This window comes from Hoplias malabaricus, chromosome 1 (genome assembly GCF_029633855.1).
Source record: "Hoplias malabaricus isolate fHopMal1 chromosome 1, fHopMal1.hap1, whole genome shotgun sequence".
Taxonomy (NCBI): Eukaryota; Metazoa; Chordata; class Actinopteri; order Characiformes; family Erythrinidae; genus Hoplias; species Hoplias malabaricus.
In genome coordinates this window covers 17938685-17952019 of record NC_089800.1, presented here as the reverse complement: position 1 = coordinate 17952019, position 13335 = coordinate 17938685, and the positions used below count along the sequence as shown (strand labels likewise).

The 13335-nt window shown below is 39.5% G+C and overlaps 1 protein-coding gene across 2 annotated transcripts in view; it reads right to left on the bottom strand.

Moving 5' to 3' along the window:
• zfhx4 (zinc finger homeobox 4) overlaps positions 1 to 333 on the bottom strand; it is an 83402-nt gene extending 83069 nt beyond the window's left edge. For both annotated transcript variants that reach the window (XM_066662575.1, XM_066662618.1), the window contains exon 1: positions 23 to 333. The gene's annotated coding sequence lies outside the window, so the exon portion shown is untranslated. The remainder of the gene's footprint in view (positions 1 to 22) is intronic.
• Between the last annotated feature and the right edge of the window lie 13002 nt (positions 334 to 13335).

Below are 13335 nucleotides of genomic sequence, written 5' to 3'. Positions count from 1 at the left end.
AAAAAAAGAAAAAGAAACTTACTTTCTTCCCCCCGCAGCTCCCTCCGCTTTCTTCTCTTGAAGAAAAATCACATCCAGTGATAGCGAAATTTGGAAACAAAAAGATGAAAAACAATAATCCTCCAAGTTTACCGGGGAAAAAATGAAAAATGAGAAAAAAACAAAAAGGTAAATACGACCGGAGTCGATCCTTTGGGTCCGCTTGGTAAAAAGACGTGTCGACGGCTGCCTAGCAGTTTGGGTTGTGGAGGGGTTTGGGGAAAGGAGGAAAGGGAGAAATGAAAATCCGATATGTCTTTATTCTGCTAATTATTATCGTTTTAGCCCTGTTTAAAAAAAATGGCTGATTAAGTTGAGTGCGCATGTCTTTGTGCGTCTATTCCCGATATGCACTCTGGGAATGAGAGAGAGAGAGGGAGAGAGAGAGAGAGAGAGAGAGAGAGAGAAGGAGGGAGGGAGAGAGAGGGAGGGAGAGGGCGAGAGAGAGAGAGGCGTAATTAGTGAGGTGATCAACAGTCTCCACATTGCAAATGACGCTTCGGTTCAACTTGCCCTGATACAGCGTGCCTCCCACTCCTCTCCCGTCCGGAAACGAACGCTAAATAAACTAAGGCTAAAACCGAACAAAACCCGCTGATGAACAATTCCCCACTCTTGTTAGTTTTTACAAGACACTGCTTAAAGATTACAACAAATATAGTCTAAATAATAAAAGAATAAGTGTTACAGCCACGGCACGAAAGCGGTCAATCTGACGGTGTAATGTGGGCTAGCAGAACGGTCTTCGCCTGTGAGGTGTTTAATTAGGTCCTACGTGTTAACTTTGTTTTTAAGGAAAATTTGGAGAAAACAGCTCACCCGAGAGCATAAACAGACGAGTATTAACTAGGAAAAGAACGAAACCTGCGCCTCTATAAATTCGCATCCCTGTATGACACAGTAGGAACCCACTGGGTAAAGTCGTCATATATTCCAGTTATAATCTGGTGTATGTTTTTCAGCGATAAATGGCAACAATGTGGTGGATGAACGGTCTACTAACAGACAGAACGATCTGTTAAATGTCTAACACTGTATTTTGGTTTGCCTTACATGTAAAAACACACGTTTAATCTCTGAAGTATGTTTATTTATGAATATAATGAAAGCCAGTGAAAGTGATAGTTGAAGCATTTAAAAACAATTTTAAATATGCTTCAGTTTTAGCTGTGTATCTCTCAGTCGAGCACATACAGGGTGATTACAGATACGTTAACGGGCGTGTGATCGTTATTCTGAAATTGTAAGTATGTTTGTAACATTGTAATAAACATTATGCCGGTTTATCATTATGATTTAGCAGTGAGCAAAGGTGTGAATAGAGGCGATCACAACATGTTTCAATGGTTGCATTCTGGGGAAAAAAAGGTAAAATCAGCTGCAGAGTTGATGCTGAAGGCTTTAAACTCTAATACTGAGTGGATCAATAATTCCTCCTATAAGTTTCGTGACCAAGTTCACACATCCAGCTTTTCCAGAGCCGGGGCTGAGGAGAAGCACGCGGGCCGCGGCCAGGGCTCTTGAAAACAGGCGGACGAGTTAGCATAAAACATGCTATATTTTATGTTGTTTTTAAATATTTATATTGTTTATTTAGACTTTTACTGGCGTCTCAGGAATGCTCTCATGTCTTTAGTGGGCACATGAAGGCAGAAATATAGGAAACGTCAAGACTACCTTTCCAAACAAGAAGAAAATTAGCTAATGTTTATGTTGTTTATTGAGAATTTCACTTTATGTCAGCTTCTCGAGAGGCACAAACATCACAGGCTCTCTGCGGTTGTGTCTGCTCCCCAAATGAAGGAAAAAAGACGCATGCTATTTTTACTTAATGAAAAAAAAAAAGACTAAAAGAAGAACACGAAGAAGTAACTCTCCGTTTGTGGCAAGAGTCGAGAGAGAAATGCTGAAGGAGGTGAGTGGGTGAGCCAGTTTTGTGGATCTCGTCGTGAGGATGCTAGCAGTCCAGACAGGCTGAGGCTAAGCCTGACTCCGGCTCTCTGGATTTTTGGCTCCGTGTTTGAGCTGCTCTTCCAGCCCCCTGTCCGCAGTCCCTCCTCCGGGGACGGGAGCCGTTAGAGCTCCGTTATAACACGGAAACGAGCCACGGGCAGACGGAGAAAAGAAGGAAAAGGACCGATCTTCATCATTAAATCGGTCTCGATGAAAACAAAACGCCTTTCTGCGAGGAGGACTTTGTTATAAACTGTTGGTTTATAAAGGGAATCTCACCTTGTGCAAGTAGGCTATACGCTTGAGTTGTATTCTTTGACGGTCGTGGTGCTTTTGCTGTTTTGCTTTTAGAACGGGTGTCTGTAACACGCTAAATCTGAACCACGGGGAGGTTAAGCGGAACGGAAAAAGCTGATGGGTCTTATCCTGAATGCCATGCACTATCCTCGAATCCCCCTCTGTCGCCCACCCTTCTACTTTCTCCTCTCTCTCTCTCTCTCTCTCTCTCTCTCTCTCTCTGTTGCTCACTCTTAACTAACCTAATATTTCATCTAATTTTTACATTCCTATCTAAAATGAACTGATTCGTATCTTTGAATGGCACTTCTTTCTTTCTTTCTTTCTTTTTTGAGAACGAAAAAAAATGATGTGGTCCTTCTGAAGTTTTCATCATTTTTTTGTTATCAATTCATCAGATTTGTCTTTTCATATTCTTTTCAATTCGGAACAGAACTGTATTCTGCTAAACACTTCACAACTGTTTATTATTATTATTATTATTATTATTATTATTATTATTATTATTATTATTACAGTTTTATGCAAATCATATTTTTTGCGCACTGAAATGTTTTTAAACCGTTTGAAGATTAATAAAGACGTGACATTCTGATAACGTTTAAAATGATAATGGTCCATCTTTTTTAACACCATCCAGCACACACTGAATCCCACTGCATCTTCCCTCCTCGCCTGTTTAAGCGGTTGGGTTTTGGGCCAAAAGCCCGTGGCGCCCTCTGGGGTGTGAGGGGTCATGGTGTGACCGGGACTGACCCTCAGTCTGACCCAAACAGCAAATCAGCTCACTGTACACGAGCCCCAGCGCTCACTCCAAATACATGATATAAAAAAGTCCAATAACACAGCAGGGAAATTCATTTGCGAATATTAACACCACCAAGTCATGACCATTTCTAAAATTTCACAAAATATACCTCAATTAATATAATACAACCTCACTTCAATGTCAGGTTTAAAAAGGTATAAATGTGATACATTTATACTGATACACGAAAAGTAAACAACAGTTTAAGTGTCTATAATCTATGAATCGATACGTGTCCAGCTCTTTTCTAAATCCAGTAAAAACAAGAAAACACACGCAAACAAATGTTCCAAATTATAATGAAACATTCATTCGACGTACATATTTTCTCACAAAAAACGCGTAAATATGCCGGGAATAATTTGGAATCTCTCAAAATCTCCATCACACAAGTTCACCTAGGCTACAAGGTGTTGACTGACACAAATGCGGAAAAAAAACTTTAAATAAATAATAATAAAAAAAATAAACGATGTATTAAAAAACAAAAAATAAAAATAAAATAAATTTGACCGCCCCAGCAAAAGTGAATGAGTAGAAAGGCTTCTACCTTGGGTGCTGTCCCGCTCCTCCGGCTTTTTTCTTCTCTCTTTCTCTCCCACACACACACACACACACACACACACACACACACTCTCTCTCTTTCTCTCTCTTTCTCTCTCTCTCTCTCTCACACACACACACACACACACACACACACACACACACACACACACACACACGCGCGCGGGCTTGTGTACAGTGGCACACGCTGAAAGGGGGATGAAGTTGAGGGGAGCCGTTGCCCGCCGAGCTCTGCTCTGCTCCCCTCAGCCTCCAACTTTCATTTCACAGCCTATTCCTCCATCAGCGCGGGACACTGCGCGCGCCTTAATGTGCCGAGCACGGAGCGCGCGCGCCGCTCACACCGCACTTCAAACACTTTCATCCAACCCACCACCAACAAACAACGCCATCAGAAACGCGTTATAGTCTGGAATGCGTTTTTAAATGGTTTAATAAAACTATTCACTAAAAAAAACAAACAAACAAAACCAAAAACACGTGCTAAAAGCGCTGGCTCCTGTTTAGGAAGCGTTAGGGATTTTAAATCGATATATCGGGACATTTGGATCGATTCTATAAACGAAAATCCATAGAGAGCACGAGAGCACTTTCCCCTTTCAGCAGAGGAAACACAGCACGCGATAAAACTCTATTTAGCACGCGTTTTTTTTAACGTGAATGGAGAGAATGAGGTGGAATATCAGCTGATAGAAAAAGCAGAATCTGTTACAGTGTTTTCTTTACAGCAGGTAGCCTAGGCTATAGATTACAGCAGGCAAATCACCAGAGTCCAGTGAGCTTCATAGACACAGTTATCCGCAGCTTCATCAACATCTGCCAATAACACAGAGGGGTCTATGCAGATAATGCTGATAATAAAGCTAATTATAGACTGAGCACTAAATTTGTTTTGAATTGACATGAATGAATCCAATACATGGATTCTATATTTAAAAAACAATCCCACATGTGAATATAATATAATAGTACATCAATAGAAACAAATTACACTTTAATTCAATCAAGACAATTTAACGCAGCACTTTTTTCAGGGTGCAGTGACAATATTAAAATTCTTCTTAATATGTAGAGGAGATGTTGTTGTTTTGTTTATGCTTATTTTTACTTTTATGGATATTCTCACCAATGTTGTTTTGTTCTGTAAAATTATTGAGGGATATATATATATATATTTATGTAGAGAATATTTTTTTTTTTTGGGGGGGGGGGGGGGGTTGCCCCTAACCATACTAACCACATACACTCGGGAATACACAAACACACACACACACACACACACAGTGTAGGGGAGTGCACCTCCTCCCTTTGACTCCGTCCCTCCCCTCTGGCCTCCTCCTGCTTGGCCCTTTGCTCCCTCTTTAATGGACAAACGCACTGGAGCTTCAGCTCCTCCAGCCCAGACTCTCACACTCCACATCCAGCTTCATTTACACAGCACAGGTACAGGCTTTAAATACCAATAAAACCAAGAAGAGATAAAGAAAGGGCTGTAGAAGGAACATCAGACCTGGCTGCACCTGCTTTCTTTGTTCAGCTCAGGGAGAAACAGCAGTGTGAACAATAGGCAAAGATTTAGGACCAGATTCAAACCCTCTTCAGGTGGAATGTGTAATATATTCATCGTATAATATATATATATTAAATAGAGTAAATAGATTTTGTTTGTATCTTTATTGGATCATTATTAAAATCTGATATTACCACATTATTAATAGCACATAAATAACAACAATGTAATATAAATGGTATATTATTATTATTATTATTATTATTATTATTATTACTACTTCTATTACTATCATTATTATTATTATTATTATTATTATTAATAAATTGTTATGTAAATATAGCATTTATTATATAGCAACAATAAATAACTATTATGAAAATAATAGTCCTAAAATTATTAGAACACATTCTTCATCAATAACGACCTTAACCAATAATCGGCTAATTAGGATCAATCAATCAGAAGCAGTGTGGAGGCACTGCTGTCTGGAATGAATTTCAGGCATGACGGACCACTCCCCAGTGTGGGGATGGGGAGGAGGGTTTCTGCTTAAGGCCATGGGACGTCCCAAGTCCAGTAAAGCCTGGGCTCAAACTGGAATCAAAATAAAAGATTAAAGGCAATTCAGGGTTTTTTTTAAAGCAAAGATGCCCATGTCTTTTCTATCCATAAATATAGTTCAGATTTGTCGTCTTCGTGCTGAAGAAAATTGCATTTCCATCTCTCCTTCTTAAGACGAGTCTATAGCACAGCTGAGATACTTGAAGGTCTTTGGGGGTTGGATTATATGCACTTGCTCAAACACAACAGTGTGTACATTGTGGTTCACAAATAACCTTGTAAAAAACGAAACAACGGTGCACGACTAAAAACACAGCAGAATGCATCATCGGACACTGCCACATGCAAAATGTTCCTTGGACCTTGTTCAAATTCAATGATGATAATAATTATTATTACACAAATTGTGACTTTTATTTGCTTTTAAATGTCTTCTTAGTCACACCACAACGTGTTACAAGCAAATAAATAAATAAATAAAAATGTGTTACTTCTAAAATTGGTAATAGTGGTAATATTAAAATATGTTGTGCTGTTATAATAATAATAATAATGTCTACTGATATTACCAGATAATATTCCTAATGTGTTGCTATTGGAATATGATATAAACCGTCACTGACATGCTGCAGAACAGAGGTGCATTTAATGCCTGTAATGCAATATTTATGAACATAGTGTGCAGTGGTGCTGAAATCATATCATACAGTGTATACTAATATTAGAATTTGATTCAATAATAAAAAAAAAACATGGCGACACAATTAAAACGCAAAATCGATGATGACAGAATCGTGTGTGGGCGTATTATTATGTGTCTTGCAGTGTGTATGCATAAAGTGAATGGGAAGATCCAGTGTAATCAGAGATCAATTAACAGAATGCTTTGATTAATCAACAAACCAATAAATCAACTTTTTCAAACGCCCTCTATGTGTAGTCAAACATGTTTGCCTTTAAAGACTGTGTTACTCCTTGTTGTATAACATCTATATCACACCCTCAATTAAATGCACTCGCTCCAAAACAAAATGTCAGAAAGCATTACACATGAGCGCTTAAATGGTGATGTGTTCTGAAAGCCACGTCTCCGGCGCGGCAACAAGGAACTCTTTGACCGCAATTTCGTGTATTCAAACAGAAAAGGTGCTCAAAATACATCTACAGTGCATAACAATGGGCCACGTGAGTCCAAAGTGATGATTCACTGAAGACTGATTTCCTGATATGCATCAGTAGAGCTAATCATATATTGATCAATTTCAATATCCGGATCATTTCTAAAAATAAAAATGCTCATTGTGTAATGGACCTGCGATAAACGATCATCAACTTCAGATAACGAGTCGTGCAGTGATATACTTTGTTAACTTACTATGTGCTGTCAATGAATGTAATGTTAAGACAGTTTACACACATACAATTACTGTTCTGCTTCTTATTGAAGTAGTCTACACTGAAGTAAATGTTAATCACACAGAGGCCACGTAGCCAGAAAAGGAACGTGCTATTTATTTAGTATTTATATTATATTTATACTCTCTGAAAGTCCCCTATAAAGAACACTACATGTTTTTGTTATTGGCTAACACACTAAAGCTAAAACTCTTCATTCTCATGTACAGACGATATATACCGACCAGGAGCATGTTAAGGAAAGATAATTCGACATCACATGATGTGGGCTGTCTGTGAAAATGACTAATTGGTCAAAGGACTGATTATACCTCTACAGCTATAAGGCATATTAAAAATGTTGTAGAATAAGGCCATCATGTTAGAATCACTGCTCAGAGCTGATCCCGCAGCTTTCCTCAGTACATGTTTGTTTATTTCCTAGCTAAGCTCTCTGATGTGCGCTTAGCGTAACAGGGTGGACGGTGAGCATGCTAGTCCACGGCCACTGGGCTGAAGCCACAGAAACCCTACGGAGAAGAGGCTCCCCTGGCTCTTTCACAGTTGAAATGCACCCAAGGGCCAAATAGCCGAGGAACAACCCCTTAGTGCCTCAACCTTAAAAAAAAAAAAAAAAGAAGAAGCAGAGGAAGAAGAAGAAGCTGGCCACTGTTTGCACTGATATTTCAACAGTGCCAGCATTGAGGACATTTGGAGTAGAAGGAGGGGGTATGAGTTGGGGGGGGGCAGTTGGAAGCAGAGGGTGCAGAAATCAAATCAGTGTGGCTCCTCCGTGCAACAGACGTGCAGAGGATGATTGTGGATTGGTTAAAGAGAGGCAGAGGATTGTCATGCATAAGGTAAGCGCCCGTCCAAGGCTTTGTTTGAAAGCGCTGATGTTTGAGGAGGCGTTTGACAGCCTTTGCTGAAGTATCAAAAGCAAGCACTTTCTGCACTTTGATTCCATCCTACGATACGTCAAAGGTGTACGACGGCTTGTGTGATTTTGGATTCATTTAAGTGCCATTTTCGTGGCATTTCTGGATTTTCTTATATTGTTTTATACGTATATGAATCATGTCAAGCATTTATGAAATAACATCTGTAAGTATAATACCTATTTATAGTCATCAAGCAGTTATTATACGTTGTGATAATGACACTATGCATATACATACGATATAATAGATCACAGCAGTCCTAAGAAAACAGATTTACAATGTGACCAAGGGAAATGATCCAAAATGAACTTGAAAAATCTTTATGTACATTAAAAGTGATTTGAGGGGTGTTTTACTATAACAGTCCTATGAAGTATACAATTATGTGTATATCTTTAGAAGGATATACAGTGCATGCAATGAAGCTGCAAAGTTGCATTCAACTAATACCACAGAGGCGCTAATCTATAAGAGTTGGCGCAGTAGTGCTGCAGTGCATCACGTATGTTCAGCATTATCTTTGGCTTTTGTGTTTTTGGAGCAGTGCTTTGCTCCTCAGCTGTTAGCATGCGTTCATACTCCATATGCATGCGCCCAGGCGTGTATCCTGACCACGCAGACCACATGCACAGAGAGAGGCTGGACTCCAGTCTGCTACCTCTGGAGGGTCAGTCTGGATGAGAGAGAGTGAACTTGGAAAATTCAGAGATAAAGTCTCTCTCTCTCACCCCCCCCTCTCTCTCTCTATCTCTCTCTCTCTCATCTACTAGCTTAAATCACAGCTCTTTCACTCTGGCCACTACAGACCATCTCCCCAACTTTAATAGGAAGACAGTTAATAACCCCCCTTCTCTTTCTCTTCTACTCCTTCTTTTTTTTCTTTTTTTTGTCCCCCCCTACACACTATCAATCTGGCCTGTCAGGGCTATGCTGAATCAAAGCAAAAAGTGCTCTTCACAGATGACTGATTAGAAACGCAAAATCACAAGATCCATCTTCATGGTCACTTTTATTATAGTCATTTTTAAACTGACAGCGACCTGCTCAGGCTCTCACCGCAGATTGGCTTTCTGACGGAGGGGGGATGAGAGAAAGCCTATTGTGCGAGGGAAGCAGGGTGCATCACATGCATTTTTCACACACACACACACACACACACACTTTCGCTCTCAAACACAACCTCTCAAAAAAATCCACTTTACAATTTCTGTATCACACCTGGTGAGAATCATACACATCGCAGCGAGGCCCAGGGAATGGAATGGAATGTGTCTTTCTTCACTGTATTGTTTGGCAAAATAGTTCCTACAAATTTGCTTTTGTGGCTTGCTCAGTGCTGCAATATGTGTAGTGTATATGAAATGATAAATAATAAATAATAAGTGCACTTGTGGTGCAGTCTATCCAATCATATACATTGTACTTGCAAAATAATGGTATTTATTATTACACATTCTTAATGTATGTGTTTTTCCTGAGGCCCACTCTTTTCCAGGTTTATGTTTATGCATTTTTACCTGACTACTTTCCAACCTCTCTTTAGCTCTTAAACTCAAACAAGCTGCACATATTTAAATTGAATGGATGAACAGGCAGATAGAAGTCGATTTGCTAGTTATCATGATATGACAAAAACACTGACTCAAAGTAAGCCGTATAGACAAGTGAAACATGTGCACACCATGTTTTGAAACTTTTTTTTTTTTCATTTTCTCCCGCTACATCTAAAGCAAAATAAAAACACTTCAAAGGGCTTAAAAGAATTAAAAACCCAAATGTATATTAATATTATACTATTATGAAATAATCTGTCCACTAATTTCATAATTATATTCCAACAATGATCTATGTTTCGTGATATTTCTGTTAACTGTTAGAGGTCTGCCAAAGAACCAATCAGAGTTAGCAAAGTGTTTATATCACCACTACAAATGCTGGGTAGTTTATGGTGCCATGGTGATTTTATTGCAGTCTGACTAACCCCACAGTTCTGAGCGGGCATAGTTTGAAATCTTTGGAGCTGTTTATGTAGTTTTATTAAACTGCATTACTAAATGAATGTGTATTTGATATACGATTGGTAAATGCTTATTTGGAGGCATATGTTTTGAACTGAAACAGATAAATGAATATATATTTACATATATATGTACATGTGGCAATGCCAAAAAAAGGCCAATCTTCACTCAAAATTCATAATCTATAGTTTTATAACCTTTGACCTTTTATGGATATAAATATCAGTGCCTAAATCAACAACTCACCCAGTAATGATGTAGCATGCTGTAAGATCACACACCTGTGTGTGTGTGTGTCTGAGAGAGAGAGAGAGAGAGAAAGAGAGAGAGAGAGAGAAAGAAAGCAGAGCTGGTGCTCCTCCAGCATGGCTCAGTGCAGTACTAATCCTAATTGACATCAATCTACGAAATCAGCGGAGGTTACATGTGTCCGGGGCCACGTCCACATTCAAAACAAAGAGAAAAAAACTGGGTCACGGCAAACAAGCAACGGCAGAAAAATTCACAGAAAAAAATTGGAGACCAGACAGCCTGCCATATTTAATGTCCTCAAAACATCTGATTGAACAGCTTGTCAAAATATTGAGGCTCAAATATGAAAGCTATGGAGTCCCCTCTTGTGAAAGGGATTGGAGGATTATTTTATTTAACAAGTGGCTTTCTTTTGTTAAATTGCCTTTCTTTCTAATCTGGAATGCTTTGGTGCAGACACAACAGACTGAGTCTTACTTCTGGTATGCATCGGTTCTGTGATGTTTTAAATGAAATATGTAACTCATTTGTTTAGCACGTTGCTGAATGGCTCTGTTCAGACTAAAAGCTCTTTCAGATCACAGCCACAATGTTCAATCAGAACCACACGGAGCAGAGCTGCTGTAAAATAGGAATCACACTGAAGTGTATTTAGACCGGCCCCTGACCAGGAGACCCCTCACACGGTAAAGCTGTGTGTGTGTGTGTGTGTGTGTGCGCGCGCGTTTGTGTGTCTGTAGCTGTGACGTCGCTGTGGAGCTGCAGGCAACTGTGTTCTGTGTAAATGAACACACATGAATGTGTGTGTGTGTGTGTGTGTGTGTGTGTGTGTGTGTGTGTGTCTGTTAGATACAGTGAAATGAGACCCAGCTGACCTGTTTTTTTGTTTTTGTTTGTTTGTTTGTTTTTTTTAATAAAAGCCCTGATATTAAAACATAAAGTATAAAAATCAAGATCAAATGCACACATCCACACGTGTGTATGATTTTTGGCTTTCACAGATTAACAAAAAATATAATTAATATAGTTGTCTTTTACAATTTTTCAAGTTTAAAATAAAAAAGGTTTCATCTCATGCAATGTTTCTATTTTGCAGATACAGATGCAGACAGTGATAACTATATTTTTAAACATATTGCCAGCTTAAATTATACGATTTGTTGATTTTATAAAAGAAAGATTTCAAAACGTTTAACATTTAACATAAAATAACATTAAAATAAACCCTAAAATATAAAACATTCCAAAACTTTTGCAAAGGCCATCCTTATGAGCTTCTGTCCATCATTCCACTGTAAGATGACAATGCTGTACGATGGGTCTGAAAGGATGTGGAGCTGCCAGGAAGCCTTTACTGAGAACAATTACATCTACAAAAGAAAGAGGAACCCTTCAGGTTACACTGCCGGCCCAGGAGCTCCGACCTCAACATCACTGAATACGTTCGAGATCACAGGGACTGAAAGAAAATAAAAAACCTTCCAATATCTATGATGGAACTAAGTCTGTAACCAGGAATGAATGTCAAACAGAAGGCCAGGGGTGGAAAAACCTGATATTCAGTTGCAATGTATTTTTCCATTGTGTTTTACATGTTTTCCTCTTTTCTCTGACAATGCAAAATGTATGAATAAAGAAAAAAAATTAACATATATTTTCACCACATAAAAGTTTTACAACAGCACACACACTTGCTAACAAATACACATACATAATGGACATGCAAACAAGCCCTATTCCAACACACACACAAACACATTGTGTGCATAAATCTAACCAAGACAAGACACACACATGATCGAATAACCCTTCTGTAAGTTGTTTTTATTTTTTTCTATATGAGGCAGACGACTGTAACACATTAGTGTAAAAGGAGACTAAAAAACACATGCAGGACAACAGCCTCACAATCGCCCAAAACGCTTTAGCCAACAATAAAAAATCACTGCAGTATTTTACGTTTGAGTTCATTGATGACAAGCACTAAATACCATGAAATTCCCCAAAGATTAAATGTCCCGGGATCACTGAACACCCCCAACACACACACACACACACACACACACCAGGAGGGGAGCACAGGAAAGGCAGATAAATCCAAAAAGAAGCAGCCTGCAATGCTTGCTGAGAGGCAAACCAAGACAAACAGCACATCAAACCTGAGCCTGCAAAGCCTGCTTTTTATCCCGATGGCATTAAACCGTACACACACACACACAGTTCGTGGGGGGGTTAGAGGAAGAGTCGAACATGCACACGTGTGTATATAGGTGTCTGTGTGTGTGTGTATTGCACATACACACTAAACACGTTGTGTGTGTTATATATATATAAAATGTGTGTGTGTGTGTGTGTGTGTATATCCATACATACACAGCACACACACACACACACACACACACTCACACACACACACACACACACACACACACACACACAAACACTAAACCAGCGACAGACTGAATGTAAAAGAAAGAGCGTGGTTCCTCAGCACACCTGCCTTTGTGTCCGCTCCTGCAGCGGCTCCTCCTGTCCTGCCTCTCTGCGTCCAGTTGAACAGTCCAGATCTCTGAACACAATCAGATCCAACGGGTCAGGGGCCGCTCAGGTGATCTCCAGCAGCACACAAACACACTCAGCAGCAGGCCGAAGCGCTTAACTTTCAGCAAGTCTGTGATTCCAGGGGTTCACATCCAGCATCCCCCCACCCTGTGCTTTAAAAAAGAAAAAACGACAGAGTGAGAGAGTGAGAGTGAGTGAGAGAGAGAGAGAGAGAGAGAGAGAGGCAAGGAAAGAGGGGTAGGAAGCACAGGTCATGTAAAATGCATAAGCTGCATTTAAAAATAATTTAATTCTGGAGCTGAGCGGCTCATCTCCTGCCACCAAGGATCCGGGTGAGGGGCTCTTTTTCTTTTTTTTTTTTCTCTCCTTTCCCATGAATGCACCTTTTGTGACAGGGCCACATTTCAGCTCCAGGAGAGCAAAAATGAGAAA